Genomic DNA, 23,897 nt, shown 5'->3' on the forward strand with positions numbered 1-23,897 from the left:
CTTTCTTCTAACAAGAGTAAGTGTCATCTTTCTTTCATTTTCTTGACGAATCTTTCAATAAAAAATTGAATTTTATAGATTTGGAATTGGGGTGATTTTTGATAATTTTATAATTAATTTTCCATACTTTAAATTGTTTTTAATATGCTCTCAAATCAATCTTGATTTGCCATCGTTAGTGGTGGTGCGTTGCGCCTAGAAGCACCAAAAGAGAGTTGCTATTTTTGTAGATTTTACCATCTATTTCCAGGAAGATATTGGTCTCATAAAACCCTCCTAATAAAATTTTGATCATATGTGACTTAAGGAAATTTTATATTGATTGTTCGTCCACTCAGATCTGACAATCGGGATTCATAAGTATGGTAGTTGCGGGTTAATGAGAGATTTTCAATTTAATTATTGGGAGTGGTATTAAATGATTAGTTTAGGGGTTTAAAGAATCATTTAGCTACTTATTTTTTAGTATTTTAATCGTGGTAGGTGATAACTTAAATGCCCCGAATCAATAGTGAAGTTGTTAAACGTTCATGCATACGATTCGTATCAAATTGTGTAAGTAACCTAGTCGTTTTTGGACTAGAAAATTTGTATGGTAATGTCGATTTGATCAAACTCTTAAGGAAGTGTTCTAAGGTTGTTTTAACAACATTCTAATACAATAAAATATTTATTTTAATTTAGGTTCGATTTATGGTCTGAAGGAGAAATTGCGGGTTTCGCAAGTGGTACTGCAGTAGTGCGAAAATAAGATATGGGTTCTAACCTATAAGATTAAGTGTTAATTAATATTTGTAATATTTAAAAAATATGTTTAAGCTTGCTGGTCGGGCTTAGCTAAATGGCTAAGTAAATGATTCTAAGGTAGCCAAATTAGGTATGTTTCGAGCCCTAACTACATGGCATGTTTGCAAGGTTGCGTGATTGATTGAATGGTTGTATGTTTTGTACTATTATAAGTTGTTTGTTAATGTAATCTATGATGGTTGTATGTATAGCATGTATCAGAATGAAATTAAAGCTTGTGTATATGAAATGTATGTATGGGTGAAATACAATGAAATGTATTGAATGAAAGTCTGTTATACATGTACTGGGAAAAATGTTATAAAATGATATGGAAATTATGGCATGATTGAATTACACCGTACTAAGGGTGAAATTGAACGTTCGATAAGTGATCTTATTGAATATAAGTGAATGATATTTTGAGAGCATGTTGAACATGTTACAAAAATGGATAAACTAAGGGAAATATGATTTGATTGTAATTTGTATGACATATCGCATATGTATGAGGTGGGATTTTTGTGGATGACGACATATTAAGTCCGCATTGATTTGTAGTCAGTGCACTGCACTGGGAGTACTATCAAGATTGGCAATTCTATCGCATTTTATGTTAAATGGCAATATAACTGCATTACATTTTTATGGTGGTTTAACCATATCGAGCTTTGCTCACAATGTTTGGAGTTTGGCAGACGGGTTTTGGGGAACTTGTGGTTTGTAGTGGATGGTTGGGGTAGGAAATCATTATGCATTACGATATATCTATGACACATATGAATGCTATTAAATATGCTATGATCATATTCTAATGCTGTTGTGGATGTCTGATCTTAAATGAATGTTGTATGTACTTATTGATTAGAACCATATTGAGCTAGTTAGCTTACCCCATAATTTCAACCTTCTCAGGTAACAAACATGTTCAGGACCGAACACGACGTGCTGACATACAATGAACTTTAGACTTAGTTATTATTTTGCTTAAGTTTTCCCAAAATTTATTTGGTTTTTAGAGTGTAAAGTTATTTGAACTGTGGTTTGGGATTTTGCTCTGTTTTAAGGTTTTCATGCATGCATATTACACATACCTTAAATTGGTTTTTTAGGCATATATTGAAATTGGACAAAGCATAATACTTGGCTTAATAAGTAACTAAGTTTGCCACTGTAACTAAAGATAATTAGGTTCTATAAAAGCAATGATGAGTAAAGTGTTTTCTAAAGCACATCAATGTTAAGAACATGACTTAATAAGGTTGATTTTTATTAAGGAATATTTTCCAAAAATAACAAGGGTAACCATGGGTTTTCTTAAAAAGGCGAGTACTTAAGGTTTTTGTCAAATAGTAGAGTAGCTTTGTCGCATAGATGACTAATGTGTTCTTCACAATTCAGCCATAACATCTAGGTCGAGTTTTGGAGTATTCATTTAGTGGTATTAGATCCAAGGTTCAAAACCTAAATATTTATGTTTATTCTTTTCCAAAACGAGTCTGCATGCATATTAAGTAATAAGTAAGTAAAAGAGTTATCGTCTTCACAGGGACTGTGTGTGTTAATAAATTAATTGTAAAATTAAAAATTTACAAGTTGGCATAAAAACACAATATTTTTTAGGTGATTGATCTTTAAATTAAATTAAATAATCTAAATGCAATTTAACCTAAATGTAATGTATGCAACAAAATGTGTGAGATGGATTTAGCAACAAATCCACAAGCTTTAACAACAATAACATGAATAGGCTAGAAATCACATCAATTAACTTAATTCATCTTCATCTTGTTTAATAATGTTTCGGAAAATATTCCATGGCAACTTGATCTTTTATGAACTTGAAACCAATATTAAGTCCTTTAGGAATCTTTTACTTAAGAAAAATGCATACTACCATGATCATATTTAATTAAGGATTTCTTAGAATTCATGTGAAGTAATAGGGACTGGGTTGATTTGAAACAATTTAATCACATAAACCTAAAAGCTATGCAAGGTAATAGAGCTCATTCAAGTTATTACGAACCTTCAATATATTCTGGGTCATATATAAATTAAGCATGCACATTTGAATTATTGTGTCCATTAATCACAATTTGATTTGAATTAAGAAACTAATTCTAATGCATTCAATCACATTTTAATGAATGAAATATGTGCATGATTTTAATTGAAAGCATGATCAATTGAGGTATAAAACACCATGAACATGAATCAAAAGAACTTCATCCAATTGATGTAATCATTCTAGCTAAACAAAATTAAGCTACCATTGTTGATGAAAAAAAACAAAAAAAAATTGTTAACATTATTAATATCAAAAGTAAAACAAAGATAATGAAGAATAAACTCTGATTGATTTGACAGCCATCCAAAAATCGATCGTAGTAGCTTCCTCCAATCCTCGTATTTGCTCATTCGCAAAGTACTTCTCAAGGTGGCCAACCAATATAGTATTTTCAAGGAATTGCTAGCTAAGGGAAAATGGGGATGGCCATGCATGAAAGGGAGAGGAAATTAAAATAATAGAAGAGAATGTGAAGTGAAGAATGAGGGATGATGGATGATGGAATGAGAAGTGAGGGTTGGTATTTGTAGTAGAGGGGTGACATGAGTGTTTGCTAAAAATAGCTTAAGGATCCCTTGTAACGCCCCAAATCTTTAGTGATTAAATTTGCGTGATATGTTGCATATTGGCTTACTTGCGTTAATGGTTAAGTGTCTTGAGAAGTGTGGGAAGTCCTGGGTTCAAACATGGGCTTTACCAAAATTTTTGTTTTAATTGAATAAAACCCTTACTGCTAGATGGTGGGTTCTTAAAATAATTGCGGGGAAATCAAGTCATAAAAAGCCTACTGGTTTAGGGGATGGTTGCATGTTGCTATTGCTAGGAGACTGAGGTTTGAGTCTTGCTATGTCCAAGTGTGTTTTATTTTGCTTGTTGCCATGTGGATGGTTGTATATCACTGGAACTCTAAAGCTTGGGCGGTTGGTGTGTTTGAGGGAAGTAGGAGTGTGTAGCCGAAATTCTAGAGGAAATTTGGAATGTGGATAGAAGAGTGATCGGTTGAGAGATTTGTGGAAGGTTTTGGGGAGGTGATCATGGTGGAGTTGAGGAATGAGAGAATGTTGTGCTGAATGGGGACTCTAGGCACTCTTTGAGTTTTGATTTTGGTAAGTTTGGCACATCTTTTGGTTGCTTTTATTTGGAAACTGATTTGTGCTTAGGGAATTCTTGTCGTGTTTCTTTTCTTTTGGTGCTTTCGGGTTTTCATTTTAGGACCTTTTCCCTTGCCGGCTCCTCCCTTCGTCTCTCTCAAGTGGTTCGTGTTTTTCTCTTGGGTCAAACTAATTTTCCCCTCTTCTCTCTTTTTCCAAATCCTGGCCGAATATTGTAAGGGTTATTTTGTGCTGCTTTTCTTCAGGCCTTGTTTTTCTTCCTCTACCCTTTTGGTTTATTGTTTGCCTAATATTGCTTCTTCCACATCTCTTATTTTTGGTTTTGGGCAATCTAGTTTACTTCTCTGCCGATTTCCTTCCTCTATTCTTTCTCTTGACACTTATTCATCTTAGTACTTTAACCATTTTTTGCATCTCTCCCCCTCCCTTAATACAACCGGTGAGTATTTGTTTCTCCTTTGCCTTTCTCTTCCTCTGTGTAGTGGTCTCTTTCTAACAGACTCTTTGCTACCGTTTATGGCTAAGAGCTCATATGGATTCTTACTTTAGGAATAGGCCAACTGCTTTCCTTTTCTACAATAGGTTTTGCCTCCTCGGTAGGTACTATATGTTGGTTCAGATTACTTCTGTGAGCCATATTGTTGTGGGTTAATGGAATTCGATTAGATGCAGATTTTAGTCAAGGAGTTTGTAACCAACCTTCGGCAGCGGTTTTTGTGGGTTAAACCGTACTTGCTTAATCAAGGAATGTATCAATATCATTTTGTGGTTAAGAGTTAAAAAGAGAGGGCGTTGAACCCTAGTGAGTAAAGGACTAATAGAATACCTTGGTTGAATGTAGGTTTTGGTTCTCGTGGGCTATTCGCAAGTTTTTGCAATTAGGTGTGTAATCACACTGCTATACTCATAAATCGGTAAAAATTGAGAAACATGACTAGTGCCGCTACACGAGCGTGCGCTCACTCGTGTGGCAAATTGAAAGTACAAAACGTGGGTGTTTAATCGTAGAGGCCACCATGAGTGATTTCATAGGCTTAGGCCGTTTTGGGCCATGTTGAGCCGAAATGGGCCGTGCGGGCCCTATGGGCTCCTGGCCCCCCACAGTTAAACCACATGGACATGTGGAGATTAGTGGGCCAGGCTAGGTAGTTCGCACGACCGTGGCCATTTTTGGGCTTATTGGGCCACACGGGCGTGTTGGCCTACATGGGTTGTATTATGGGCTTTGGGCCATTTTCACTGTTTGATCGTTAAGGTTGCACGGGTTTTTTGACACGACTGTGGACCTACTATTGGGTCGGTAAGTACACTTAGATCCCATACTGATGAAATGACTGTTATACCCCTGAGAGGTAAAATGACTAATATACCCCTATGATATGGTTAACTGTATTTGAGCATGACATTTTGCATACACGTATGACATTATGACATGACATACTGCATGGGAATGGGTTTGATATATTTCGAGGAAGTGTACTGTACTAGCAACTCTGTTACAAATACTGTTTAGTGCCGCAACCGGTGCTATATTTGGAGTGTAAAGATGGGTGGGTTGATTGTATCCCCACATGGAGTGTAGGGCTGGACGGAGTGGAGTGTAGAGGATGGATGGGTAGGACTCCTGTTTGCATTTCTGATACTGTTACTGTAATAGGATAAGACCCAAACTAATACTATTACTGTAATGGGATAAGGCCCACACTGTTACTGGACTGTCACTGAAATGGGCTTAGGCCCAAACTGAGTTTGCCTACGTTTTGGCTGACTACTGTAAAGGGAAGGCACACTGAGTTTTTCGTAAACTCACCCTTCTGTTTTCCTGTGCAGGTAACCATTGGGCGGGTCGGTGTTGCGAGGGACTCAATGGAGGCCACAGAACCGCTTTTTCTATAGGTTTAAACTTTTAATCTTTAAGCTATTTTATTTGGGTTTTTGTTATGTAGTAAGGCCTCTTTAATTTTTACTTGATTTGGGATTACTCACTTTGATTTATATCTGCTAGTAGTAGGACGCGAATTTTGTAAATATAAATGTTTTCAAAACACCACGCCATTGTAATATATTTCAAAAGCTACCACAATAAATAATGTCTTCAAAGTGTAATAACAACCTAAAATGATTAAACATTTGCTAAACCTATTAGAGCTTTTCACTTAAAAGTTTTGTAAAAGATCACTACGAGGATTTTTATATAGTAATTCGAACGGCACTTTTTAAAATACACTTCAATGTGACATCACAGATTTGGCCATAACGTCTTGGCCGGGTTTGGGGTGTTACATCCCTTGATATGCTCTCTTGCTTGGCCTACCATGAACTGTGGAAATGAGAGGTTGTTGGTTGCTTGATTCATGCATGAAATCGTGCTTGAATCAAGCAAGGTGGTGGACAATTTCATGGGTGATTGTTAAGAGCTGATTTTTAATTATTTTGCAAGTATAATGACCTCTGAAAAATTCCCCCAAAAGCTAATTTTGGGCTACTTAAATGCCCTTGCTGAATTGGGCTTCTTCCCCTTTTGTTTGGACAGTTTTGTGATCCATTTAGTTGAAAAACTTTGTCTTTCAATTTAATCATCTTTAACTAGATTAAGGTGACCTCTACATGACCCAAATTGCATGCCTTTGCTATCCAACTAGGTAGAATAAGTCTCATGCCCATGCAAAATTAAAATAAGCTTCATAAATTATCAACTCTATGGCCCCATTGCAACATTTAAATAAAGGAGATTAATATATAGCATGAATTAATTAAATTATGAACAAAATTAATACATAAAAGCATACAATTGCATACTTTATTAAATCATGCCCATTCTCGTAATATGAACAAAATTCACCTAATTAACTATCAACTACTCGGGATTAACATTATTTTGAAGTAAAAAGGTGCCATAAATTACTAGAAAAAATCTATATAATTTAGAGTTTACACATGCATGCATCCATAAAAGGGGGAATCTTTGGGAAAAACAAACCAAATGCCATGCACATAGAAATAGTATAGAAACTTTAGAAAGACACTAGAAACTATTGTATAAAATTTTAAATAAAAGAACTTAGTTAAAAGTGCGATAAAAGATTAAACAAAATACTAAAGATATTTTTACTTGTAAATTGTAGATTCCATAAAACATTGAAATGAATACCCGTGGAATGATAACTCATGGTAGAAAGGGCCGTAGAAGGTGACCGTTGGTGGTTCTGGCTGAGTCGTTTGCATTTCAGGAACCCGAATAGAATAATGAACCGAATGAGGCTGTTAGTGAACCCACTACTAAAATCAAGATTATAATAATGTATATGATGAGGATGATCCAGCAACAAAAGCTCTATTAAGGGCCTTATAAAGGGTCATTCGCACCTCGATTGGTGGTGTTAGTCGTGGGACGATTGCTGAGAGGCTTCGCTTAGGTGGGGTAGAGTTGTTTAGGGGTTTTATTGTAACTGCCCCTACAATGGTCGAATATTGGATGGAGACCATTGAATGTATATTAGATGGTTTGGATTGCACTCCTGAGTAGAAACTTATGGCTGTTATATTCTTGTTAAGGAATGAGGCATATAGGTGGTGATAATCAGTGGTTAGGGGTACGCTACCAGAGCGTATTTATTGGACTTATTTTCAAGATGCTTTTTAAGGTAAGTTTTTGGGTTCGCGCTATGTTGAGACTTGACGATTGGAGTTCAGAAAGCTTAAACAGGGTGACATGATAGTTTTTGAGTATGAGGCAGAAATTTTGAGGTTGAGTCACTGTGCACTTAGTATGGTGGTGTCAGACTAGGGAAAATAGTTTCTGTTTCTAGGAGGGTCTGAGGTATGACCTTAAATTTTAGGTAGCTTCACATTAGGAGCATGTGTTTGAGGCTTTGTTCAAGAAGACCAAAATTAATGAGGAGATTAAGTGCATGGAGCGCGAGAAAAAAAAGGGGAAACATAGGGATCAACCTAGGAGAGAGGTGGGCTTTATTGGCCCAAATCTGTGTCTAGTTAAACGGACTAGAGAGGTTAGGCCACTGTAAAATAGGGGAATAATAGGTATTAAAGAGGGGTAGATTCAGGTATATCAGTATTGTGAGAGGCACCATTCGGATGAGTGCTGGAGAAGAATGGGTGCTTTTTTTGTTTATTGTTCGATGGAGTACAAGATTAAGGATTGTCCTTGCTAAAATGATCAGATATTTAGAATCAAGGTTGGGTTAGGGTTTAGAATCAGATGGGTAATCAGAGAGTTCAGAGGGGCTATAATCAGAAATGAAATGGAAATTGTAATTAGGACTCATGATGGACATTACGTGTTCCTTATCATGCCTTTCAGGTTGACTACTGCGCAAGTGGCATTTATGGATCTTATGAACTGTGTCTTTTAGCGTTTCTTTGAACAATTCATCGTTGCGTTCATCGATGAAATTCTAGTATATTCCAAGATAGAATCTAAGTACGATGAACATCAGAGGGTGGTTCTACAGATACTTCATGAAATACAACTTTTCGCTAAACTCAGTAAGTTTGAATTTTAGTTGAAGGAAGTTATATTTCTAGGTCACGTGGTATCAACTGAAGGTATCTGTGTAGATCTCAAAAAGGTAGAAACCATCTTAGATTGGAAGCAATCAAAGAATGTCTTAGAGATTCTAAGTTTTTTGGATCTCGCCGGTATTACCGAAGGTTTGTTGAGGGTTTTTCCTTAATAGCAGCCCTATTGACTAAGTTGTTAAGGAAGAACACTCCATTTAAGTGGGGAGAAGAGCAACAGGCTAGTTTTGAGAAATTCAAATCCGTGTTGGTAGAAGCTCCCGTCTTAATTCAGTTAGGATCTAGTAAAGAAAATGTTGTGTACATTGATGCTTCACATGTAGGGCTTGGATATGTTTTAATGCAAGATGGTAAGGTAGTAGCTTATTCCTCAAGACAGTTTATGCCACATGAGTGCAATGATCCTACTCATGATTTAGAGTGGGTGACTATCATTTTCACTCTTAAAATCTTGAGACACTATTTATATGGTGAGAAGTGTATTATTTACACAGACCAAAAAAGTCTCAAATACCTTCTTAACCAGATGATGTTTAATTTGAGGTAGTGTAGGTGGATTAAATTGTTACAAGATTATGATTGCACGATTGAGTGTCACCCTAGAAAAGCTAATGTAGTGGCTGATGCTTTGAGTAGAAGGGAAATGTCTGATTTGAAGGCTATGTTTGCTCGCTTGAGTTTGTTTGATGATAGGGGTATCTTGGCTGAGTTTCACGTAAAGCCTATTTGGATTTAGGAAACCAAAGATAAGCAGAGTTTGGATAAACCTCTAGCACCTCGATTGAAACAGGTTAAGGATGGCTTGACTAAGGATTTTAGGATAAATTCTTATGGAATTTTGTGCTTTAGAAGTAGATACTATATACCTAACGATTAGAGTTGAAGACAATCTATAATTCAGGAAGGACATAACAACCCTTATGCTATGCATCTTGGTAGTACTAAGATGTATCGTGATTTAAGGGAAGTATATTGGTGGCTGGGTCTTAAGCAAGAGGTAACGGAGTTGGTTTCAAAATGTTTGACTTGCCAGCAAGTTAAGGTTGAGCATTAGTTTCCATTAGGGTTGCTACAGCCAATTCTAATTCCATAGTAGACATGGGAGAGAATGACAATGGACTTTGGTAGTGGGTTTCCTTTAACACCAAGTAAGAAATATTTAATTTGGGTCGAAGTGGATAGACTGACAAAGTCTACCCATTTTATTCCATCTGCATTGATTATACTCTTCAAAAGCTAGTTAAGCTCTACATTTCTGAAATAGTGAGACTACATAGAGTGCTAGTGTCAATTATTTCAGATTAGTATCCTCACTTTAGGTCATGGTTCTGGAAGAAATTGCACAAGCCTTTGGGTACACGATTAGACTTTAGTACAACCTTTCATCCACAAACTGACAGTTAGTCAGAAAGGGTCATTCAAACTTTAGAAGATATGTTGAAGGGTTGTGTGATTGATTTTTAGGGTAGTTGGGAGGAGCATCTACCAATGACAGAGTTCACCTATAATAACAGTTTCCACTCAAGTATCCAATGGCACCTTATGAGGCTCTTTTTGGTCATAAGTGTCGTTCACCTTTATGTTGGATTGGGTTAGAAGAAGTAAATGGGTCTATAATTGATTTCGTAGACTAAGGTTAAGATTCAGTTAATTTAGGATAGGTTGAAGGTAGCTTTCGTTAGTTAGAAGTCATAAGCCAAATTAAAGCTCAAAAACATTGAATTTAATGTAGGAGATTGTGTTTTTCTTAAAGTCTCTCCATGGAAGAAGTTTCTGAGATTCGGTTGAAATGGCAAGTTGAACCCTAATTTCATGGGTCTATATCGAGTGCTTAAAAGAGTTGGTCCTTTGGCATATTAGCTTGAATTGCCTCCTACATTGGATTGTATTCACGATGTGTTCCATGTCTCGAAGTTGAGACGGTATTAAATTGATCCCTCGCATATTGTTTCAATTGAGAATATCAAGGTCAGACCAGATTTGATGTTTGAAGAGGAACCCATTTGGATTTTGGTCCGTGAGATTAAAGTTTTGAGGAGGAAATAGATTCCTTTAGTCAAAGTGGTTTAGAGAAACCATGACATCTAATAGGCTACTCGGGAACCGGAGGACTTGACTCGGTTTCAGTATCCTCACCTTTTTTAATTAGGTAAATTTTGAGGTCGAAATTTCTTTAAGAGGGTAGAGTTTTAACATCCCAAACTTTAGCTTAATAGAGTGAGAAATTATTTCAAAGATGTAGAAATAGCCGAGTGGTTAAAAGAAAAATAAGAAAACAATGTAATTAGACCAAAGTCTCAAGTTTGAATCCCTCAATTTTGCAAATTTCCCTTTTTCCCTATTTCTGTGCTACCCGTACCTAGTAAACCTAGTTATAAATATCACTTATTATTTTTTTTAGGTTTTAGTAATTATTTTTTTCTTTAGCCGCCCCTCCCTCTTCCTCTCATTTTCTTCTCTTCAATTTTTCTCTTCTTTTCCCTTTTGCGCTGCTACCCAAAACACGAAGATCCACCATTCCTTTTTTCTTTCTTTTGCAACGAGTTCTTGCACCATATCCCCTCCTCTCTTGTTTCCACTTTTATATATTTTCCAGCCTTAAACCTGCAATTTTTAACACCCAAAATCGATCTCCATTACTACTTAGGGAGCTCTATTACCGTCCCTTTCTTCTAGCAAGAGTGAGTGTTGCCTTTCTTTCATTTTCTTGACAAATCATTCAATAAAATACTCAATTTTCTAAATCTGGAATTGTGGTGATTCTTGATATTTTATGAGTTATTTCATATCCTATAAAATACTCAATTTTTTAATATGCTCTCAAATCAACCCTGATTTGCCATCGTTGGTGGTGGTGCGCAATGCCTAGAAGCACTAAAAGGGGGCTACTATTTTTTGTAAACTTTACCATCTATTTCCAGAAATATCTTGGTCTCTTAAACCTCTCCTATTCAGCCTTTAATGATATGTTACTTACGGAAATTCAATCTTGATTGTTCGTCCACTTATATATGACAAATAGGGAAACGTAAGTATGGTGGTTGCAGGTTAATACGAGATTTATTATTTGATTATTGGGAGTTGTGTTAAATGATTAGATTAGGTTTTTAAATAATTATTTAGCTACTGATTTTCAGTATTTTAATCATGTTAGGTGTTGACTTAAACGCCTCGAATCAACAGTGAAGCTGTTAGACGTTTGCGTGTACAATTCACATCAAACCGGTGTAAGTAACCTAGTTGTTTTTGGATCAAAAAATTTGTATAGTAGTGTCAATTTGATCAAAATCTTAAGGGAGTGTTTTGAGGTTGTTTTTACTATGTTCTAATATGATAAAAAACTTATTTTTATTTACGTTCAATTTAAGGTCTTAAGGAGAAATTGCGGGTTTCACAAGTGGTACTACAATAGTGCGAAAATAAGGTATGGGTTCTAACCTATAAGATTAAATGCTAATTAATATTTGTAATATTTAAGAATGATGTTTAAGATTGTTGGTTGGCCTTAACTAAATAGCTAAGTAAATGATTTTAGGCTGACTGAATTAGGTACGTTTCAAGCCCTAACTATATGGCATGTTTGCGGAGTTGCGTGATTGACTAAATGGTTGTATGTTTGGTATTGTTATGAGTTGTTTGTTAATATAATAGATGATGGTTGTACTTATAGCATGTATTAGAATGAAATTAAAGCTTGTGTATATAAAATGTAGGTATGGGTGAAATTCTATGAAATGAACTGAATGAAAGTCTGCTATACATGCACTGGGAAAAATGTTATAAAATGATATGGAAATTATGGCATGATTGAACGGCACTGTACTAAGGGTAAAATTGAATGTTCGATAATTAATCTTATTGAACATAAGTGAATGATATTTTGAGAGCATGTTGAACATGTTCCAGAAATGGAAAGTAAGGGAAATATGATTTCATTGTAATTTGTATGACATATCGCATATGTATGAGGTGAGATTTTTGTGGATGACAACATATTAAGTCCACATTGTTATGTAGTCAATGCACTACACTGGAAGTACTGTAGAGATTAGCAATTCTATTGCACTAGGGGAATTCGTGTTGTGAAATGAATGGTTGGGGTAGGAAATCAATATGCATATATCCATGACACATATGCATGTTATTGAATATGATATGATTGTATTACAATGTTGTTTTGGATGTTTGATCTTAAATGAATGTTGCATGTACTTATTGATTAGACTCACACTGAGCTTGTTAGCTCACCCCATAGTTTCAACCTTCTCAGGTAACGAACGTGACTAGGATCGGACATGGCATGCAGACATACAATGGAATTCAGACTTAGTTATTATTTTACTTAAGTTTCACCAAAATTTATTTGGTTTTTGGACTGTAAAGTTATTTGAACTGTGATTTGGGATTTTATTCTATTTTGGGGTTTTCATGCATGCATATTACACATACCTTAAATGGGTTTTTTAGGCATAGACTAAAATTGGATAGAGCATAATATTTTGCTTAATTAGTAACTAAGTTTGCTGCTGTAACTAAAGATAATAAGGTTAAACAAAAGCAATGATGAGTAAAGTGTTTTCTAAACTGCACTGATGTTAATAACATGACTTAATAAGGTTGATTTTTATTAATGAACGTTTTCAAAAAATAACAAGGGTAACCATGGTTTTTCTTAAAAATGTGAGTACTTAAAGTTTTTGTCAAACAGTAGAGTAGCTTTGTCGCATAGGTGACCAATGTGATCTTCACGATTCGGCCATAACATCTAGGCCGGGTTTGGGAGGTTACATAAGTAATATTAGAAACAAAAAAAAATATTGCTAAGACTAAGGTTGTGGATTGAATGCCGTGGTCAATTCTCAGAAATCTCTAATTAAATCTAACCAGTGCATAGAAAAATACAAACCATACGCTGAGTGAAACACTCATTAGTAATTCTATAATTTAAGTACGTAATTGTAGCACCCCTAACCCATATCCTTCGCTAGAATAGGGTTACAGAGCCTTATCGAAGTTTACAGAACAAATACAATTAATTTATGTTATTCCTATTCATATCCGAAGCTAATCATATTAAATCATATTATCCCTTAAATGAACCCTTGAGGTCCAATTTATACATTAGAAACAAGCCAGGACTAATCGGAAACTCAGAGAATTTTTTGTGAAATTTCAAAAATTTTCCTAGATGCAGGGGACACACACCCGTGTGGGCAAGCCGTATGGCTCACACGACCAAATGACACACTCGTGTCTCAGGCTGTGTCGGCATTCGATGTGAGGCACATGGTCATGTTCTAACCTATGTTCTTACCCTGTAACTCTCTGACTTGGGTCACATGGCCAGCCACTCGCTCGTGTAATAGGCCGTGTGGACAAATTAAATTTTCAAAATTAGGTGCAGGATTTACACAGCCAAGACACATGTCCGTGTGCTAGGCCGTGTGTCACACATGGCTGAGACATACACCCGTGTCTCTGCCCATGTGAGCAATTCAAAGCATTCTATTTCTAAATTTTTAAGATGCAGGGGACACATGGCCAAACCACACACTCGTGCGCATGGCCGTGTGTCACACACGGTTGAAACACACGTCCGTGTGTCTACCCTTGTGGATGAAAATAGGCCATTTTCAAGGCCACTTTTCTCACCCCAAGTATACCATCAACCTACAACAACACTTGAATACATTTACCAACCAATTCAAGATATTAAAACTAAACCAAAACCAATCTTATGCATGTCATATTAGCTCATATGTTCAAGTATTTAAACTTACCAATTTCACACGTATGTTCATAGACAGATTTTATCAAATATACTAATTCAAAATCATTTATCAATAGGTTTATATACTCTCCACCATATAACCATTTCATCACACATTATACATGTTAAAGTCTTATATAATTACATCAAAATATGTATAAAACTAGCCATTCCAATGGATAGTTACAACCAAAATATTTCATCATTTGATCTATTTTAGCCTATACATGCCATTATACTAAAAGTAGTTTTGTTATTTATACCAAAGTGAGCTGTAGGATAGTGTGATCTTGCTCCGATCCGTTCCAACCTTTACGTGCTTCCGAGTACTATAAAACAAAGAAAATGAATAGAGTAAGCATTTAATGCTTAGTAAGTTAGTATAACAAGAATTTAACTTACCAATCATAATTCATTTAAAGTAAGTATACAAACATGCATCCAAAACATTGTGGCCAATTTCCTAGACACATGCTCTCATCAAACTAGTTAGTTACAAAATTTACATGAATATCAAGAAATCAGAGATGAGCTCATCATACAACCATTTCCAGGTATTTCAGGGATATTCAAGATATAATTCATTTAATTCTCATATTTTCTCATATCAGGAGTTTTATCCGTTGAATCATTGAAATATCAGTGGATACCCGGGTAGTACACACAAGGTGAACATATCAATGATCCGTCAATTCATATACGTGGTGCTCATTAGAGCATATAATCGGGAAGGCTTCTCTCGAGCCATATAACAGGAAGCTCATATGAACCATATAATGGGAAGCATATCCGGGGCTATATAACGGAAAGCTCATAAGAGCCATAATCGGGAAGCTCATGCGAGCCAATAACGGGTAGCTCCAAAGAGCCATTAAAAAAGAAGCTCTAGATATCCATGATCGGGCAGTTTAAGCGAGCCATATCGGGAAGCTCCAGAGAGCCATTAATCTGGAAGCTCACAAAGAGCTTTTAATCGAGAAGCTCACATAGAGCCATATAATAGGACGCTCATAACATTTGTGGTGTGTCTACAACACATGCAGAATCAAAACCAATCGGGATGCTCCGAAGAGCTATTAACGGGAAGCTCACAGGAACTATATAACGAGAAGCTCGAGAGGGCCAAATATCAAGATGCTCATGAGAGCTAATAACAGGAGGGTCTTTTGAGCTGTGGTGTGTCTGCAACATAAGTAGGACCACAACCATTATAGGAAATCCTGTATCCATCGAATTTTATTTATTTAATTGGGACTTGATGCTTGTCAAGCATTATCGAATATAATATTAATTTCATATTCATAGCAACAATACAATCACATATGCAACATTCAGTTCAAGCATATAAATATACACAATTTAGTTACATGAACTTACCTCGTCACTTGTTCGTATATGGAAATCTACTAATCCAACACTTTTCTTTTTCTCAATCTAACTTCATATTTGAGTTATCCCGATCTATATAAATGAATTTAACATTAATTTAATAAAATTCACATTCAATTCCATCAAATTCACATCTTAGGCAAAATTACTATTTTGCCTCTATACTTTTGATTAATTCCAATTTCATCCCTAGGCTCGGAAAATGAAATTCATGAAATTTAACCCTTATTCCAAGCCTAACCGAATTTTTCATATAACATTTACAGCCCATGTATTTCACAAAAGTCAAATTTTTTTATGAATTTAACATATTTATAATTTAGTCCCTAAATCACAATTTCATAAAAATTTACTTTACAAAAGTTGTTTATCTATCAATAATCTTTCATTTTTTCTACCATAAATTTCAAAATTTCAGCATATTCATCCATGGAAAAAAATTTAATTCTTTGATAACTTTACAAATTAATCCCCAAAATAGCTAGATTAGGTTATTCCGATCTCGAAAATATAAAAATTACTAGAAATGATGCAAGATTACTTACCCAATTAGGCTTGCTTGATTATCTTTCTCTTTCCTATAGTTTCCATAGAAATTTGGGGAAGAAGATGATAATAATATGATATTTTTGTCTTTTAATTTAATTATCATCTTTAATTTCTTTAACTTTCCAATTCAGTCCTTTTCTTTTCTTTAATTTCCATGGATGAATCATCATAAATATCTACTAACTTTTCTTAATGGTCAAATTACCATATAAGGACCTCAAGTTTTGAATTCCATAGCTATTTGATACATATAGCTACTAGAACTCAAATTTTGCATTTTATGCAAGGTCTTTTCCATAATTAAACATGTAATCGATAAAATTTTCTTATAAAAAGTTTCATATAACATTCCTATCATAATGCAGACCATGCAATAATATTAAAATAAATTTTATTTCTGACTCAGATATGTGGTCCCAAAACCACTGTTTCGATTTCACTGAAAACGGGTTGTTACAGTAATATTAGTACTAACAATTCTACCTTAAAAGTACATGTATATCTATACGCACTTGTCTACCACACACTTGTAACTCAAAGTTACCAAGCTTTACATTTTAATACAAACATGTTATGTATATGAAACTGACACCAACTCATCCATTTTCAATGTAATCTATAGAGACATTTCATTATACAAATAATAATAACAATTTAACAAATTTCAATATCAAAACATGCCCTCATGAACCCTATTTCCAATTTACCACTTCTAATATCACCTAATTCATTCATTTCAATTAATATACAATCAATTTCAGGTTTAATACGAGTTTCTAGAAGCTTAATACTGGAACGAAAAAAATGTGCAAGTGTACACAATGGCAACAAGTAATAAAGTGACAAGTAAATGTCGAGTGATCGTACCCACAGGGATTGTGCAAAGAAATATTTATGAAATGCAATTAAAAACACTTTGGTGAAGAAAAATCATTTGTTTGAAAAATGGTTTAATAAAACTAGATTTTAACTAAATAAATTAACTAAGAAAATTAAAGGATAAAATTTCCAATGCACGATTTCTGAAAAATCAAGTTTAATCAATATGACATAATTGTGTTAGATCAATTACATTTCTTAACTTAATATTACTAAAACAATGTTCATGTTGTTATGAATAAATTTATGGCAACTTGGTAATTTGTTAACTATAACACATATAGACTTACAAAATTAACTAAGCTCTTGAACATATTACTATGGCCAATTCAAAAAATTAATCAATTTTAATAAGCAAGTAAAAGATTAAGTAAGGTAACAATATATACCTACATTGAAACAATTTAATCATAATAATCTTGCAAGTTATGCAGGGCTAATGTACCATTTAATACTGTCACTAATTTAACCCTCGGCTACCTTAGAAGATTAAACATGTATTGTGTCAATTAATTAAAATTTCAATATGATTAATAATTAATTCATTAGTTACCTTACAATTGTAATGCAAGTATAACATAATCATGGTTTTACTTAATCAAACAATTTACTAAGACATATAACAACACAACCATGATTTTAATAACTTAAGTAAATGAAATGCAATCAACTTAACACAAATTAAATTTAAGCCATGTTAATTAAATTTTGAATAAAAACATAACAAATATTCATAGACATGTTCATAACAGCAACAAGAAAAGTTAGGAAAGGAAACTAGAATCAAATTTCGTGTTTCTCTGAAGGCTGACTAGTTTGCTCTGCTACTTCTTCTCCGCTCATTCTGTTGAACTGAGACTTCTACATGCACTTGAATGCTGCTATCCAAGGTGGTTGAAGGGATCTTTTCCAAGAGGGAAATCGGCAAAGGAAATAGAAGGGAAAAATGGGAAAACAAGGAGAGAATGTGAGTGAAAGGGAGAGAGATGTGTGGAATAAAAGGTATGTTGAGTTAATAGGTGAAGGGGGTATTTATAGGTGGGAGTGGCTACTAAAAATAGAAAATAATTAGCAGCCACATACTTCCCTTGGCTGGCCACACATGAAGCAAAGTTTGAATGTTTCAAATTTTGCTAAATTTAGTTTAGGGCAAATCTTCAAAGGCACAAAAAATGGAGGGATTTGAATAGGATTTTAAGGAAACTTGAGGTTTGTTTTGCAATTAATTTAATCAGATAAATAAGCTAATTGGGTCGGTTTTGGGCTGCAAAATTTCTTATTGGATCAGTCTTCAATGCTTAGCACACTGGGCCACTTTCTCCTTCAGGCTTTATATTAATTTTAAACCCAATTTAACTTGAATAAAAATTAAATATAAAGTATATAAAATGATCATCATTTGGACTGACCTTGACTAGAAAAAATATTTAATTTGGTCTTTAGTTCACTTGATGTAGAAATTCCCCAACGGTTCAAGCCTTTTAAAGAGTCTGTCGAGCCAATTTTCACCTTTGTGCAAGAAAATAAACCAAATTTGTGAAAATTTATTATAAAATAATTAAAATTCAATATGTTAATAATATAAGTGCAAATTAATTATTTTATAATTAAAGTGTGAATTTTGAAAAATTTACTACAAAACTGCATGAATTAGAGCTCAAAAGGTGTTGATAAAGTCTATATATTCTTGTGTTTCCAAATACTATAAACTAAATTAGCTATTGCATCTCATACAAAATTATGTGCAATATAATTAATTTACCAATATCACTAGCATCCTAGAATACAATATCAAGTTTAATCCATTTACAACTCATGTCCCATTAGCCATATTCAAATACCAACATATTAACATTAACATACAATCATTCTATTGTTAATTTAAACTCATACCATTTGTGACACATATATTCACCTTCCCAAAGGCAAGCATAAAATAATTTACATCCTAAATCACTTGATTTATTATAAGTCAACCAATCTCATAGTCCTTTTGATTCTTTCAATTACTATATCTAATTATTACTATATCCATTCATTTTTTCATGCAAACATAAGTCTTTTGGTATAAAAATGTGATCTAAATATTTTCTTGGAACTTATATGAGCCTATGTATGCTCAAGATTAACCAGAGATTGGAAAAGGGCCAAATTGCAATAATTTCTAAATTTTAGAACAAGTACCAATTGTAACACCCTTCACTCGTCTCTATTGTCGAAATTGGATTACGGGATGTTACAGTAACTAGAAGAATAGGAACATATGAATTTAAGTAAAAAATCTGATAAATCATACAACATATCTTAAACATTCAAACAAACATGGTTATCGTACAAATTTGAACTTAAATCGAGTTTATGAAATCTCTTAAATTAAATCAAAATCAAATAATGACTATATTAAAAAAAATTAAAAAAATGTGGGGGGAAATATAAAATAGGGTCAGACGGTTGTGTGGCTAGGCCATGTGATATTTTGAGGCTATTGGAAAAAATTTGGTTTGAAAACAATTTTCTTGCACAATAGAAAATCAAAATTTTGAAAATCGACCTGGTTTGTGATATTTATAGCAATAAACCTTAACCAAATTCGTACCTGTGTTTTTGGATAAGTGGATCCTTGATGTTTTTCGGCTTTCAGCTAAATGATCTTCTCCGCTATTCTCATACCATGAACTGCTTCGAATGTGAGCTCGAACCAATTGAATCAAAACATAGAACTACAAAAAGTTTTCCTTTTGGGTGAATGTAAATTCTTTCTTCTTTAATAGAAATCAGTAAAATTATTATTCTAAAAAATATTTTTATAAGTTGAGAATAAATTCTCTCTAATTTTTAGTAGAATAACAATCTCAAAAGAGTTGTGTAAATAGCTCTATCGGTGTCATTTATTTATAGGAAGAGAAGGTAGAACCCTTGTAGAGTTGTATAGGTTTATTTTAAATAGAAAAAAAAATCCTACTTAGAGTAAGAGAGGGGTGAATGACTCACCCTTGTATTTCTTCTATGGTTGCCACCCCTTTCATGTTATATAAGGGTTTTTGGGCCTCTCTCACATCGGGTCCAATTATGAGTATTTCTTGAGCCTTTTTCACACAGTACTTTGTAATATGATCTAACTCCATTCATTTTTTCTATTTCCCAGAATAAAATTTAATATCTACATATTAAAAAAATTATCACCCCAATTTTTCCCAGTGAAAATTTTACCGTAGTAAAATTTTGACGATTTTACCCTTGGTAAAATTTTGAGAAAATTCGTTCAATATGTCACAACTCAACATGTTCACTATGACCGAATGATTTATTTTCACTTTCGAACTTCAACCCAGTCCAAAAACAAAAACTCATTCCTCCATCATTTTTTAAGTAATCCTATATAGGATTGCAAGTTCTCATTTTCATTTTTATTTCCATTTCTCCATTTCAGAGAAAACCATTATCATTCCTGAATGTTTCCTATTTCTCTTTTTCTATTCATTCCGTCCATTTCTATTTAACAAGCAAGCGCAAGGATTGATTGGACATATGTAGTTGAGGCTCAAATGATTTATAATTATGTTTCGACTTTTCGCCTATTAATTATAAACTCATTTAGTCATCAATCGGCTATTTAATGTCACAGCAATAATATGCAAGGGTACACTGTCGATGCAAGTATAGTAGACAGATATGAGTCTGTTGGATATCGATCCCACGAGGATGGTTGTCTTTTGTCTATTAATGTCAGTGCAATAAATAGATAAGATGAGATAAATTGTGAGAGTAGTTGTCGAAGCAATAACTTGAAAATAATAAGATAAAATATGATAGTGAGAAACTAGGATCCCCAACATGAATATTCAACAGAATGCTAAGTGCTCACGAGATAAAAAGGATAGATGATTGTCAATGCATTAAACTATAATGAATATCTTACCAAACTTAACTTCTATATTTAATCTAAGAGTTAAACATGCACATTAGCCACACCTTCCGATGATGGCAATGGAACACTATTAAGAACAAGTGGATTCAATTCCTCTAATCCTCAAGCAACTTCCTTGTCATGCTTCCTAGCTTGAACTGTCATTGCACCTTCCAGTGGTAGTGAATGCAATAACACTTCCATGCTAAAAACATTCAAACCCAAAGATTAAACCGTAGAAGTAAGATTGAATAAAATAACATTAAACCCAGAAATCATGTGTACTTCCATACTAACATGAAATCGAAAGTAATCACCGGTGTTTGAAAAGAAAAATAAAAGAAACAAGTGGAGAATACTATTCCTAGACAACTCGACTTGAGTCTATATATTCCCTCTTGTGTCGCACTCAGGGCTCTTTGTTAAGAGTTGGTCTGCATCCTTTTCATGTCAGTTCACCCATCGCAGCTTAAGCCATCACAGCCGAAAGCTTCATGAGGTAAGTTGAATAAGATGATCCAAAAAGCTCCCTCCCTCATTTTTTTCTCAATTTTTTTTGTGAATATTTATCTCTCTTTTTTCCCAAATAGCCCAGGTGTCCTTTTCATCAGAATCATGCTACCTCTATATGTACAAGTTAGTTGTACAAGACTGGACAACTCATGCCTTTTTGTTCCTATCTGGATAGCTATCAGGTGCAGTGGCAATTCTAGGTGTAATCTGAGATTACTCATGTAGCAACATCAGTGACAAAATATGATAAAATTGAGGGTAAATAAGCTAAGACCCACTGAGTCATAAAATGTAAATCACTGAATTGAAAATACTAAATTATGTGCTAAAGATAACTAAAAAGGGAACAATTAACAATAAGTATGGAGAAAACATATGTTCTTTCTAGTACTATCACACCCCCAAACTTCAGTTTTTACTTGTCCTCAAGTAAAACAGAAACTGACAAGGCTGTACAAGAATTCACTAACGTAAATGATCATTCTAGCAACTTTAATCACCTAAAATTCCAATGAATGATTCACATTCAGATGACAGAATATTGCATCAACAATATATAAGTATGAATGACGAAGATTGCATCTTCATCAAAACCAACATCACGCTTCAGATCTTAAATTCTATCTACCAATACAGCATTTATGGTATATTATTATTATTATTTGTGTGAATAAGGGATATTGCTGAATTATTGCACCCTTGTTCCTGAGAAGTAATGATGGAGTGCAACAAATCCCCAGGATGCCGACACACACTCATGCAGCGACAGCCTTTGGCTAGATTCATATTTCTAATGCTTGCATTGGAGTGTTCCCTTTTTAACATTTCACAATACACCTACTTTGGAGTGTCACTTATTCATAATTATAAATACATATGAGTAGTTATAAAAGGTAGATTCATTCAGGATTCAAGGAATGCTACTAGTCATCTATTACTAATGCAAGCCTAAATCATTCATCAAAGAATTAAAGATACAATATTTAGTCATATTTATCCAACTCATTCATTGATAGTTCACATGATTCAAGAATTAAGCATCAAATGTAACAAAAAAAAATTCAACACATTTGCATTAATCACAAATAAACCTCGCATGCTTCTTAAAAAAAATTGAAATGTGGGTGTATTTCCAATCCCCATATGCATTCCTCCAAACCTAAAGTTGTTATTATCCCCAATGCACTAAGATTAAAATGCGATGACAATAGCAATGCAATAACAATGTTCACTAACAAAATGAAAATTACAGCTAAATGCAATGCATGATTACTACAACTAAAACATAAAATAAACTAACTCAGTTTCCTCAGCCATCAATGTGGCTGCACGATGTTTCTTATTCTTCCTTTTTTTCTCCTCTTTCTTGCACTTTTTGTCTTTGGAGTGCTGTCTCATCTTTTCTTTAGGCTGTACACAGTCATTGGATCACTCCTCAGGTTCTGGCTCTGCCCTGGTATCGTCGGTTGCTTCTTGTATAAGAGGGGTCACCTTGAGTGGTTCGGTATAGATCACTATAGCCAATGAATTTGTGGTGCTCCTCACTTATTACCTCTGCAGCTTCCTCTGGTCTAGCTCTATCTTGCTCTAGATTATCTTTAGTCGCATCTACAAAATCGGATGCATTGATAATGTCCTCAACAGATTCTTTCTTAGCAACTTCTGTCTCAGTATTTTCTTCCTCGGCCTTCTCGTTCACAATTTCAACACGAATGTCCTCCTCTTCCACAACAACTTCCTCCTCAACAGTAGACAGCTCTTTACCAGTAATGACTTCTCCCTCGACCAAGCTATCAATTCTTTCGCATGCACTCCTCAATGTCCCTTAATTCCTATTCTTTCTCAACATTAGAGACGTGCACAATGGGAGGAGATTCCACTGATCTATCTCAGTCCCTTAGGTCATCTCTATCGGAGGAGGGTTCACATTCTTGGATAATCGGTGGGAACACTGGAAATTTTAGGAGTGAGGTCGGGCTTAACTAACGTAATATGGCTACAATAGAGCTGTTATAGGCCCTGGTATAAACATAGATCAAATTTTGTGATCTGTCCATATCCTCTATTGTAGCGACAAGCCTGATCTGCTTATTGTTGATGGAATTGGTCAACTTCTCGATATAATTCTTTCTGCGTAGCAATGATGTCTCTGAAGTCAAGTTTGTTCCTTTGTTTTCTGCTGTGGTTTTGCCCTTCCTTGTCTTGCTAGTCTCTGCCTCCTTCATTGTCGGTGTATCTTTGCCACGAGTCATTCTTTCAATAGACACTTTATTGATCAGACCCTTATTTTCCAAGATCTCTTCATCATCACGGGGCACGATCCTTTTCTACTGGCACAGTAGCATCACTAACGATGGGAAAACCAAAATTCCATTTTTTCTT

This window comes from Gossypium hirsutum, chromosome A08 (genome assembly GCF_007990345.1).
Source record: "Gossypium hirsutum isolate 1008001.06 chromosome A08, Gossypium_hirsutum_v2.1, whole genome shotgun sequence".
NCBI classification, from domain to species: Eukaryota; Viridiplantae; Streptophyta; class Magnoliopsida; order Malvales; family Malvaceae; genus Gossypium; species Gossypium hirsutum.